We start from the raw sequence: 13,100 nt of genomic DNA, 5'->3' as shown, positions 1-13,100 counted from the left end.
TCCCCACCCAAATTTCATCTTGAATTGTGTAATAGCTTTCACAGTCCCCATGTATCCTGGGAGGGACCTGGTGGGAGGTAATTGAATCATGGTGACAGGTTTTTCCCATGCTGTTCTCATGATAGTGAGTAAGTCTCATGAGATCTGATGGTTTTATAAAGGGCAGGTCCCCTGAACATACTCTCTTGCCTGACGCCATGTAAGATGTGCTGTTGCTCCTCCTTCACCTTCTGCCATGATTGTGAGGCTTCCCCAGCCATGTGGAACAGTAAGCCCATTAAACCTATGCCCTCAACGATGAGTCCCAGGACAGGCAGCATTCACCAAGCTGACTGAAGAGCCCTTTGGCCTTAAGGTAACATCAGTGGTAGCTTGGCAGCACTCTCTGTGGGCCTATAGTGGCAGTGGTCATGATGTCTTGCTTACAATAAACACACTTCACCTATAAAGAAACACATAGACTAGAAATAAAGGGATGAAAAAAAAATCCCATGCTAATGAAAACCAAAGAAAGCAGGAGTAGCTCTACTTACATCAGACAAAATAGATTTCAAGACAAAAGACACTATATAATGACAAAGGGATCAATTCAGAAAGAGAATACAATAATTTTAAATATGTATACACCCAACACTGGAGCACACACATGTATAAAGAAATTATGATTAGAGCTAAAAAGAGAGATAGATCCCAATAAAACAGTAGCTGGAGACTATAACATCCCATTTTCAGCATTGGACAGATGTTCCAGGCACAAAATAGACAAACATTAAACTTAATCTGCACTATAGATCAAATGGACCAAATAGATATTTACAGAACATTTCATCCAATGGCTTCAGAATACACTCTCTTTTCCTTAGCATATGGATCATTCTCAAGGACATACCATATATTAGATCACAAAATAAGTCTAAAAACATTCAAAACAATGAAATAATATCAAGCATCTTCTTTGACCACAAAGGAATAAAACTAGAAATCAATAACAAGAGGAATTTTGGAAACCATAACAACATGTGGAAATCAAACAGTATGCTTCTGAATGACCAATGGGTCAATGAAGAAATTTCAAAGGAAATTGAAAAGTTTCTTGAAACAAATGATAATGGAAACACAACATACCAAAACCTATGGGATACAGCAAAAGAAGTATTAAGAGGGAAACTTATATCTCTAACTGCCTACATCAAAAAAGAAGAAAAACTTCCAATAACCACTTTAACAATGAATCTCAAATAACTAGAAAAGCAAAACAAACCCAAAATTAGTAGAAGAAAAGAAATACTAAAGATCAGAGCATAAATAAATTTGAAATGAAGAAAACAATATAAAACAATTAATGAGAAAAAGTTGTTTTTTGAAAAGTTAAACAAAATTGAAAAAATTTCAGCTGACTAAGAAAAAAAGGGAAGATCCAAATAAATAAAATCAGAGATAAAAAAGAACACATTGTAATGGATACTGCAGAAATTCAAAGGATCATTAGTGGCTACTATAAGCAACTACATGCCAAAAAGTTGAAAAATCTGGGAGAAGTGGACAAATTCCTAGGCACATATAACCTACCAAGATTGACCCATGAAGAAATGCAAAACCTGAGCAAACCAATAACAAGTAATGAGATCAAAGCCATAATAAAAAGTCTCCCAGCAAAGAAAGCCCAGGACCAGATAGCTTCACTACAGAGTTCTGCCAAACATTTAAAGAACTAACACCAATTCTGCTCAAACTATTCGGAAAAATAGAGGAGGAAAAAATACTTCCAAACTCATTCTATGAGGCCACTATTACACTGATGCCAAAACCAGACAAAGACACAAGGAAAAGAAAACTATAGGCCAGTATATCCAATGAACATTGATGCCAAAATTCTCAACAAAATACTAGCAAACTGAATTCAACAATACATTAAAAAGATCATTCATCATGACCAAGTGGGATTTATCTCAGGAATGCAGGGATGGTTCAACATATGCAACTCCATCAGTGTGATTCATCATATCAACAGAATGAAAGACAAAAACAATATAATCATTTCAATTGATACTAAAAGAGCATTTTATAAAATTTAATATCTCTTCATAATAAAAACCCTCAAAAAACTGGGTATAGGTGGAACATACCTCAACATAATAAAAGCCATAAGTGACAGATCCACAGCTAGTATCATACTGAATGGGAAAAAACTGACAGCCTTCCCTCTAAGATCTGGAACACAACAAAGACGCCCACTCACACTACTGTTATTCAATATAGTACTGGAAGTTCTAGAAAGAACAATCAGACAAGAGAAAGATATTAATGGCATCCAAATTGGAAAGGAAGAAGTCAAACTATCCTTGTTTGCAGATTACAGGATCTTACACTTGAAAAAACTCTGAGAACTCCACCAAAAACTATTAGAAAAGATAAACAAATATAGTAAAGTTGCAGGATACAAAATTGACATACAAAAATCAATAGCATTTGTATATGCCAAAAGCAACTTGAAAAAGAAATCAAGATAGTAATCCTATTTAAAATAGCTATTAATAAAATTAAGTACTTAGAAACTAACCAAAGAAGTGAATGATCTCTGCAATGAAAGCTATAAAACATGGATGCAAGAAATTGAAAAAGATGCAAAAAGTGGAAAGATATTCCTTGTCCATGGACTAGAAAATCAATACTGTGAAAATGTCCATATGACTCAAAAATCTGCATATTTCATCCAATCCCTATCAAAATATCAATGACATTCTTCACAGAAATAGAAAAAACAATCCTAAAATTTATATGGAAGCACACAAGATCCAGAATACTTAAAGCTATCCTAAGTAAAAAGAACAAAACTGACTTCAAATTATATTACAGAGCTATAGTAACCAAAAATCTCATGAAACTGGCATAAAAACAGACACATAGACCAAAGGAACAGAATAGAGAAACCAGAAATGATTCATACGTCTACAGTGAACTCATTTTCAACAAAGGTGCCAAGAATATACATTAGAGAAAGGACAGTCTTTTCCATAAATAGTGCTGGGAAAACTGGATATCCCTTTGCAGAATAAGAAGACTACACCATTATCTCTCACCATATACAAAAAAAAATGAAATCAAAAAATATTAAAAACTTAAATCTAGGACCTCAAACTATGAAACTACCAAAAGAAAACATTGGGGAAATTCTGCAGTACATTGGAGTGGGCAAAGACTTTTTTGAGTAATGACACACAAGCACAGGCAACCAAAGCCAAATGAATAAATGGGGTCACATCATGTTAAAAAGCTTACGCCTGTAATCCGAGCACTTTGGGAGGCCAAGGCGGGTGGATCTTGAGGTCAGGAGATTGAGACCATCCTGGCCAACATGGTGAAACTCCGCCTCTACTAAAAATACAAAAATTAGCCGGTCGTGGTGGCATGTGCCTGTAGTCCTGGCTACTCAGGATGCTGAGGCAGGAGAATCGCTTGAACGTGGGAGGCAGAGGTTGCAGTGAGCCAAGATCACCCCACTGCACTCCAGCCTGGGTGACAGAGTGAGACTCCATCTCCAAAAAAAAAAGCTTCTGCATAGCAAAGGAATCAAAAGAGAAACCCACGGAGTGAGGGAAAGTATTTGCAAACTTCCCATCTGACAAGGGATTCATAACCCGAATATATACGGAGTTCAACCAACTCTATAGGAAAAAGTCTAATAATCCAATTAAAAATCGGCAACAGATCTGAGTAGATATTTCTCAAAAGAGGACATACAAATGGCAAAAACAAAAGGCATTTGAGAAGGTGCTCAGTATAATCAATCATAAGAGAAATGCAGATCAAAACTACAATGGGATAATCCTCTCCTCCCAGTTAAAATGGCTTTATCCTAAAGACATTTTATGCCAGTATCAAAATATCTCATGTAACCCATAAATATATATACCTACTATATACCCAGGAAAATCAAAAATTAAAAAATTTAAAATAACAATAAATGTAAAAGTAAAATATAAAAGAAGGTGGAGCATCGGAAAGATGCACTCCTGCTGGCCTGGAAAAAAGTTAACAGCCATCTTATGATCTCCCTATGGTGTCATGTGGCAAAGAGCTATAGACAGCCTCTAGTTGCTGAGAACAGTCACTGGCCAACAGCCAGCAAGAAACAGGGGACCAGGTTGTAATCATACAACCTCAGGGAATTTAATTCTACCAACAATCAGTAAGCATGGAAAAGAGCCCTGAGCCTCAAATGAGAAAAGCAGCCAAGCCAAACCCTGATTTCAGCCTTGTAAGATCTGAGCAGAAAATCTAGCTAAGCCATGTGCAGGCTCTTAACCCAAGGAAACTATGAGATAATAAACTTGTGTTCTCCTAAGCAGCTAAACTTATGATCATTGGTTTTGCAGCAATACAAAACTAATACAAACATAGAAGATACAGTTGATCTAGTCAGAGAAGGCTTTCTTGGGAAAGGGATATTTGAACTGAAATCTGAGGAATAAATTGAATTTAACCAGAGGAAAGGTGTTGGAGGTATGGAAATCAGATACAAAGGATTTAGATTTAGAATCTTTAAAAGGCTTGGGGCTAAAGGAAGCATGGCAAACACAAGAAATATAAAGACATCTACAGTGTTAAAGAAGGGGGAAATAGAAAATTATGCGGGGGGAGGGTGGGGGTGGGGGAGGTAGATAAAGCAGGACTTTGAAGACCACGTTAAGGAATCTGATTTTATTCCCAGTGATCAGTGTTACTGTTCTTTTCCCCTAGTATTATCAGGAGTATCTTTTACTGGAGATTTTCATCCCAGGAGTCTCTAGGAGCAGCTCTATAGCTTTTAATTCTGCTGCTTGATGAGATAAGGATCATCCTACCTTGCCCAAGACCCTTCAGTGGACATATAGGGTGCTCTATCTTCTACACTTACCTGGAAATCTTATGCTTCTTGATCACTTTCTGGTGTCAAACTTTGAAATGAGTTGAGAATTAGGAACTATAGGGAAGGTGACAGGGGTGAGGAACAGAGGAGGAGAAAGAGAAAATTATCCACATGGTCAAAACTGTAATATACTTCACCTCTAAACTCTTATTCTCTGACTTTTCTAACTGTCCTGCTGCAGATATAGGTCTTATTTAAGAGGAACTCAGGATACAATAGAATCTTCCAAAAGTAGACACGTTTCTATATTGTAACATCCACATGATACCTTTTGAAGTAAGAGTTAGTAAGTGAAGTTTTCAAACACCTCTTTGGCCACTCTTTCATAATATATGAAAAGATTATGTTTCTCATGCAATATAAGATCCATTTTTTTATTCTCTGACTTTTCATTCTAAAATTTAAATGCCAAAATTAAGTCAGTTTTTACATTTGAATCCCTTTAAGAAATCCACACCAACCTTGACTTAATGAGTCAAACAAACTGCTAAGGTTATCATAAAGAAAGCAAGTATTTCTCAGGTTTCCATTGACTGCAAGGGAAAGTTTCACTGTTAAACATTTTTTAAAAGGTGACTGATAAAGTATAATACAAATTACATAAGTTATGGTTCACTAGATTCAGCAATTCCATATTATATAGAAATTTAATCAATCTTTCAGGGATTTCAGACATATCACAGTAGGAGGCACTTTTGACCTTTCATGGAGACGTAAGCAAGATGAGGTACTGAACTGCATATTTCAGTGGGTTTGTTGGATTGTGTATAATTGTCTTTTTCAGAATTTCTGGCCAAATTTGAGCCTTCCTATTTGGCAATTTATTCCATTTTACATATGAAAAGCAAAACCTACGATTTGCCTATTTGAATCAAAAATTTACCCTTATGCAAATCTAAATCATTTCTCTCTCTGCCTCAAGAAAGCTACAGAATAAATAAAGGAGGGTATCATGCAAAGCTATATGGATTACATTAAAATCATCCCCTTTACAGCCCTTTTATACTTCCTTAATAGTCCTGATTAATAGTGCTGGTCATAATTAATAAGAGTGTTCTGTTTCACTTTTTAAAGTGTGTCAGTTTGGATGATAAACTGTATGTTCATCCTAGTCAATTCTGGCACTATATCCAGGAAGTTAACCCTAATGCTTCTGCCTAGTTGTTACTGTCCTATATTGGTTTTGGGTAAAGATGGAGAGGAGGTTACACCTTCTTCAATACAGGAATCAGTATAGCTCAAAACACTTCTTTGGGTTCCAAAGAAGTAGAGAACACTATGAAAGAGAAATAGAAAACCTAAAGATATGCTACTAAAGCCCAATTCACCTATAAATAAAAAAGATAATAAAACATTAGCTTTTTATGAACAAAAATACAAAAAGTCATATACAATCTAATGTATATGACTTTTAACCCTTAGAATTGTGTTCTTTTCTCCATTCTAAAAGTTTTAACACTTAATATTTAAAACATAACAACATCAACAACAAAAACCTTAGAGTTTAACTAGTTAGAATTTCTCATTTGATAAATGAACAAGTGAAGCCTCAGAGAGGACAATGATTTACTCCAAGACTACCCAACTTACTGACTACCAGGAAACTCAGTACCTTGACTGAATTGACAGTTCTTTCCCATGTCATGCTCTCTCTCTTCTTACAACTAGAATTATATATACAACTGTCAGATTTTGAGTATATTTATAAGAAGGACTCACAAAGAACTCATTTGCCATTTATCCTGGCACAAGGTGCCGCCCTAAGAGCACAAACCTTAGCCACAGTCAGTTAAATATCCATCATAGTGCCCACGCCAGCATAAAGCTAGAAGTTTTAGAACGGTTTGTTTGTTTTTTTTTTTGCTATTCCAAGAACAAAAATATATTTTTCCCACACGACTTAATGGCCTTGGCAGATTAGAGGTTCTAACTGACATCCCCTGAGTGAGACTGTCAAAAATGGAGCAGAAGGATAGCCACAGCTTGGAACTGAGAACTGAACCTGCCAACTATTGGAGAGTTTGCTCAGCCTTCTAGTGAAAACTGGCCATCTCTACTAAAAGCAGAGAATAGAAACAAGGGATGCGTCAGATAAAATATTCTACCTCATAGGGGGTTTGTAGGGTGGTTAATTCGTTATATTTCTATAGTATGAGACAGTTTTCTTCTGGGAGAAAAGACAGTATTACTATACAAGTCAGTAAATAAACAGTTTAAGTTCACAGCACAGAGCTGAATGCAGATTGATGATTTTTCAAATAGCCTATGGTAGTGATTATGACTATGAGTCATGAGGGGAAAAATGTATTTTTTAGACAAGTTATGTAAACATTTTCAATCTGAAAATGCAAGCGTTAACTATCAAGAACACATATCTAGATTAAAAATAAGACAAAAGTACATTTTCAATGTATTTCTGTTCATTTTTCAGCACAAGAGTGAATTTTTTATGAAATTAATTTCCTTTGTATTTACAACAATGGACCAGACTTAAAATGGAAAAATAAAACCAAATTAAAACAATGAGCCATTGTCTTTGTTTTCCAAACAAGAGGGAAAATAAAATCCTCACAGGTTTAGAAACAGTGATACATTTAAAAATAAATATTGGCAGTCTTTATTTACTTGACAATTTCAAGAATGTAATTAAAGACGCTCAATAAATGCGTAATAGACACAGGAAAGCATTAAAGGTGACATTCCAACCATGAGATCTCTTTTAGATAGTAACAAAAAGAAAAAAAAAGGTCTAATTTTACTTTCATTGATAACCATATTCTCAGCTCTTTGAGAACCAGAACATTAGCATCCATAATTGTTTGGGGTGTATCTTACAGTTCAATGCTTCAAATTCACTCTTCCTTGTAGCGGGGGAAAAATGGTTAATAAGAGGTTAAATGAAGAGACTCCAGTGTTTGCCTTTCCCTGGCAGATGCCCACAGCCTTGTGCATTTCTGCTCCTCTTGGTTCCCTAGAGCACCCTGTACAACACTAGAATACGGCAAATGCTTAAGGGAAATGTGTTGTCTCAACCACTGTACCTTACAAGGTAGGACTCTGAGCACCTGTAATAATGTATCTTAATAACCAGAACAAACACTTGCTCCTGCTAAATTCAGGCAAGTAAAATTTTGCCCCTAGATTTTAATGGCTCTAAAACCTAGAAAAGGCCAAATCTTTTATAAAATGTTATCAGATAATACCTTCACCCAGGGCTCTGAATACATTCACATAAAGTGTTCCCTGTCTTTCCATCAAGGTTTCTGTCAAGAATCTCTTAGCATCATTGGCTGTATTTACACTATCATTTCACTACCAAGATGAAGTAGTAATTTTCAAATGTGAAACAGAGCATAACAATAGTTTAAAGGACAATTGACACTTTATTATGTAAGTCAGTGCCAACATTGCAGGGAAAACCTTTAGGGATTAAATTGAAGGGTGACTTTGATATAATGGTGTCCACAGTCCTACACAGGACTAGTGCCAACCAGTAATTCACCTGATTAACTCAAAAAAATTATTCAGGATTCCAAAAAACAAAATAATTCTCTAGAAAATTTAAGCTAAAACATTCTTGGACCAACTAGAGGCTAACACAAGAAACTAAAAAGAAAGTGCAAAGAATGTTTAATGTAATATAGAATCAAACAGGGACGTGTTCATACCTCTGTTGTCAAATGTTAATTTGAATTGTTGCTGGGGATTACTGTAAGACAAGAGTAGCAATGAGACTTGCAGATGTAGCAGATTCATTGTGTGCCTTACAACCAATCTAGATTCAGTGTGCCACCACCTGTAAACATGAGCAATAGATTTCTCTTTTTTAAATGCCCTGGAAAGTGTTTAACAGGCTATCCTTGGGGAACTAACACTTTTTTGAACTAATTAATCACCAAATGCCACCACTGCTCCAATCCAATGAATATGAAAAAGGAGTTATTGGGCGATAAAAAAAAATTCTCTAGAAAAGAAAGTGTTGATACACCACTATTGGAGGGCAAACTCCCCTGCAAACATTTACAAGTTTTTTTCGAAGATCGTCATTTTAAATAGCAGAAAAAAATCAGAAATGTGTTAATACTGACATTAATTTGAACATTTTTGATTTCCTTAGTACTTTGAAAGAAATATGGGACAAAGAGCAGCTAGGTAATTAATACTAAGAATATTAAAAGGAAAAAGTGTTTTTACAGTAGCTAGAACTCTGGACTGGACTCAGCTGCAAAGGAGACTGAGTTCTATCTTTGGCTTCACAATTAACCAACTTTATAACTCCAGACAATTTACTTCAGCTCTGTTCTCAGTATCCAAAATAAAAAGTTTAGACCAGATGATGTTTAAGATCTCTTCCAGTCCTAATCTTCTATAAAATGGCAACATTTTTAGAACTACTTTTTCTTTCATATCTGTGCAACTTTGTCAATATTTAGGCCACTACATAAGAGTCATGGTTTGGATTTAGCATTTACAATCAATATTTGAATTTTCATTATTACTTAGCTAAGTATCTCTGAATCCTAACACTGTTTGCTCTCTCACATACTTTAATAATAATAGTAAACAAGGGAATCTTTATGAAACCAAGCAGTACCTAAAGGTTGTGACTGACCAGAGACAAATATCAAACCTAAGATACTTTGAATATATTATAAGCATCTTCTTCTTAGCACTTCAAAGCACAAAGCATTTTTCTTGTTCATTATATTCTTATGGTCTTCTAGTTATCTGCAGAATACTAAAATAGGTTTAACAAATGGAAGAGGTGCAAGAATTATGCAATTTGTTACAAGAACCCATGAAGTAAGAACTCTAGTTCTTGTTCAACTGTTCACTATGGAAAGCTACATAAAAATTACATAAGGTAAATGCACTAGATGCAAAAATCTGAAGACACCTGCCAACAGGCAAATGAAAATAAAATCTCTGCCAGCGAGGACCATAAATAGGGAGAACGCTGAGTGTGAGTCCACCCCAAATAGTCTAGTGCACTCAAATAACATATGATATACTCTCAGTAACAATAAAAATAACATTTTTTGAAATTTTACTATGAATGCATAATAATTGTGATAAGTACTTCACATAAATTTTTCATTACAGAGGTTGGAGAGCTGAAACTACATGTTCTAAATTTCCTTGTATCTAGAATTCTAGATATAGTTTAGGTATTAACAATTATATGCATTTGCATGATACTTGAATTCAGTACTAATCTAAGTTGGGGGTAAGTTGTGATGCACAAAGCATTCATTTTTTCTGGGTCAGATCTAGTAGATGTGGTATGACTCTGGAGTCTAGAGTTCTAGTGGTAGATTGTTGATTCCCCAGCCTCTTAATTGTAGTAGAGTTTGTGATTTTCCTGGCAGAACTGTTCTACCACTCTTCTGTGAGTCTCCCTGGAGGCCCAGTCTAGCTCTGAATCCTCCTAGAATTCCAACATTTTGTAAGCAGCTAATTCCTTGCATTTAATTTCTTTTTGCTTAAAATAGCTGAAGTGTTTTCTGCTATCAGCAAATGAACCCTTGACTAATACAGAATTTGTTATCAGGAATAATTGTAGATGCAATGCTCAAAGGTGAGCATCTGAGTTTGCTTTAAAAAGTAAGGATTTGATTTCCAGAAAGGGTTGAATATCAGTAGAACGTGGCCTCCAATAGAGAAGCAGATACTTCAGTTCCCACCTATGGTCACCTGGAATGAAGTGCCCACTGAACATACAACTTTAATGAAATATGAGGTGGTTTCCAAAACATAGTATGATGAGCAAAAGGATGCAAGGACAATCAGGTAGATTAGTGGCTTATGACTGCATTGGAGAATTATAAGAAGAAAAATAACATGAATTCTTTTTTTAAGCCAAAATCTAAGAACAGGGAGTTTCTCTGACTGCCTTAAAAGAATCTCTTATCTTTACTGTCACAGAGCTGATTCACTAAAAACTAAAAGAAGAATCTGATCCTTTAGTTGCCGAATTACAACAAAATCTTATGTTTCTTATGTGAAAATTAAAACTTGATTAGGAAAGAATTTCCTAAATTCTTAAGGAAAGTTTAAGAATTTTCCTTAAATTCCCAACAAAGGAGTAGGACCTTGAGAATCTAAAGGTGACAATTGGGAACATTCATATTTTTGAGTACATAGCACCCCCAAATCCTACCAAACCTCTCCAGTCAACAGAGATCCTCTCCCTGACTGATGAGGCTGGTTCTACCTTGTAGGAACACCTGATAATGACTCCATTTGAGGCTATTACCTTGTAAAAAGATGCCAATTCTTCTTCCACGCCCTATTTTCTTCCAGACCTATATTAAATTTCATCATGTAGTCAGTTAATTACCTGAAACCTAAACTCATTTAGTCCTAAAATGATTTAGTGAAGATGTTGGAAACATCTTGGTATAGCATTATACATAAGAGAAAATGCAAGACTTAGGGAAATTGAAATGTTGAAGTGAACCTATCACATGCCACATCTCCCAGGCCCAAAGCACATTCCCTTCACAAAGACCTTGACAAATGAATTGTACAAGGAACACCTTATCCTCAGAACAGTTCCCCCTGAGGAACAACATCCTCAGAAAGTATAGTCATAGCTATCCTCTCAAGTCAGGAAGGAAAGTGGTATACGTTGCCATCAAAATGGAGTCCTTGACTTGAGTGAGAATGATGAGATCCAAATGTGGCAGAGACTTAACTATAAGAGCTAAGGAGAATAATGTTACCATAATAGGTATTATAGCTAAAGGAATCATCAGAATGAACTTTGACAATAACTAATTAACCAGAGGCTCCTTACGGTAGTGTTACAGGTTCCCCACCATGTTTCTTAAGGGTGCATGTCTCAACACTGAAGGCTGGTCAGTGAGCCAAGGCCATGGTGCCCAGCTAAGGAGAAGGTGCCCTGAGAACCTAAACATACCAGAGAGTATCAGAGAACCTACCAAGAAAAACAGTCTCATCGGTTAAACACAGTAAGCAAGGGGTGAAAAAATTAGTTTAAAAGCAGTTTGGAGATGGGAGTGAGGGCAGATCTCTAGAGCTGCCCTGCTGCCATCCAGGAGTACCCTTTCTGTAAGTCTTAATAAACTCATCTATTTATCAAACTTGACTTGTTAGAGTCATTCTTTGGTCTCTTGGTTCCTTCCCAGTTTGAAGGGGACATTACAGTCCCAAGCTTTTCTCATAACACTTATAACTAAAATAAATGGGCAGCCTAATTTGATCCACATAATGAAAACTTATAGAATGAAAACTTGTAAATAGAGAAAAAAAGGCCTGACTTCAATCACCCTAGTAGAAAATCACAGCCTCATACAAGCCAGGTACAGATGTGGAAGACCTACAAAGATCACCTTCCAGTCTTCCCCAAACAATCCGTAGCTATTTACTGCAGTGACAATGCATTGAGGAAAGAGAAAGACACAGAACTTTTGAAGATTTTCAACATTGGGTCTGGGCTAAAGTTAATCCTCGGGAACCTACTGTGATCCACTAGTCAGAGATTAAGCTCATGGTACTCATGTGATAAATGAAATTTTGGCCCAAGTCCAGCATTCAGTCAGTTCAGTGTGTCTTCAAATTAATCCTGTAGTTATTTCTCCATTTCCTGGGTATATAGTGAAAATAGACATTCTTGACAGATGGAAAAGTCCCACTGATTATTTTCTGATTCATGGGGTGAGAATTGATATGAGTCATGATATGTGTGGTAACAATCCTCCAAGAGGGTCTACAATGACCCCTGCCTCCTGGTATTTACATCTTTGCATAGCGCCCTTCCACACTGTGTCAAGTTTCATCTGCATGACAAGTAGAATGTCACATCCAAGGTTAGGTTATAAAGGACATTGTGGCTTCTGCCTTCTTCTTTCTCTTGGATCACTTGCTCTGAGGGAGCCAGCTGCCATGTCATGAGGAAACAGCCAATGGAGAGGCCCATGTAATAAGAAACTGAGGCTTCCTATCAACAGCCATGTAAGTGAGCCATCATGGAAGTGGACTTTCCAGTACCAGTCAAGATTATAGATCCTGCTGATGTCCTGACTATAATCTCAGGAGAAACCCTGAACCAGAACCACCTAGCTAAGCCAGCCCTGAATCCTTGACTTAGGAAAACCATTCTCAAGTCTAACTACACATCAAATTAACCTTTTAAAACTCAATCACCTGAGGTCAGGAGTTTGAGATC

At 36.2% G+C, this 13,100-nt stretch overlaps 1 long non-coding RNA gene across 1 annotated transcript; it reads right to left on the bottom strand.

Moving 5' to 3' along the window:
- Positions 1-390: 390 nt before the first annotated feature.
- LOC131382851 (uncharacterized) lies at positions 391-5,429 on the bottom strand. Its single transcript, XR_009212433.1, has 3 exons — positions 5,371-5,429; positions 4,898-4,963; positions 391-442 (listed from the first exon to the last, which is right to left on the bottom strand). It is a non-coding gene; the product is annotated as an uncharacterized LOC131382851 (long non-coding RNA).
- Positions 5,430-13,100: the final 7,671 nt, after the last annotated feature.

Source organism: Hylobates moloch, unplaced genomic scaffold, assembly GCF_009828535.3.
Source record: "Hylobates moloch isolate HMO894 unplaced genomic scaffold, HMol_V3 SCAFFOLD_2, whole genome shotgun sequence".
In the NCBI taxonomy this organism is placed as follows: domain Eukaryota; kingdom Metazoa; phylum Chordata; class Mammalia; order Primates; family Hylobatidae; genus Hylobates; species Hylobates moloch.
This window is presented reverse-complemented; position numbering and strand designations above follow the sequence as displayed.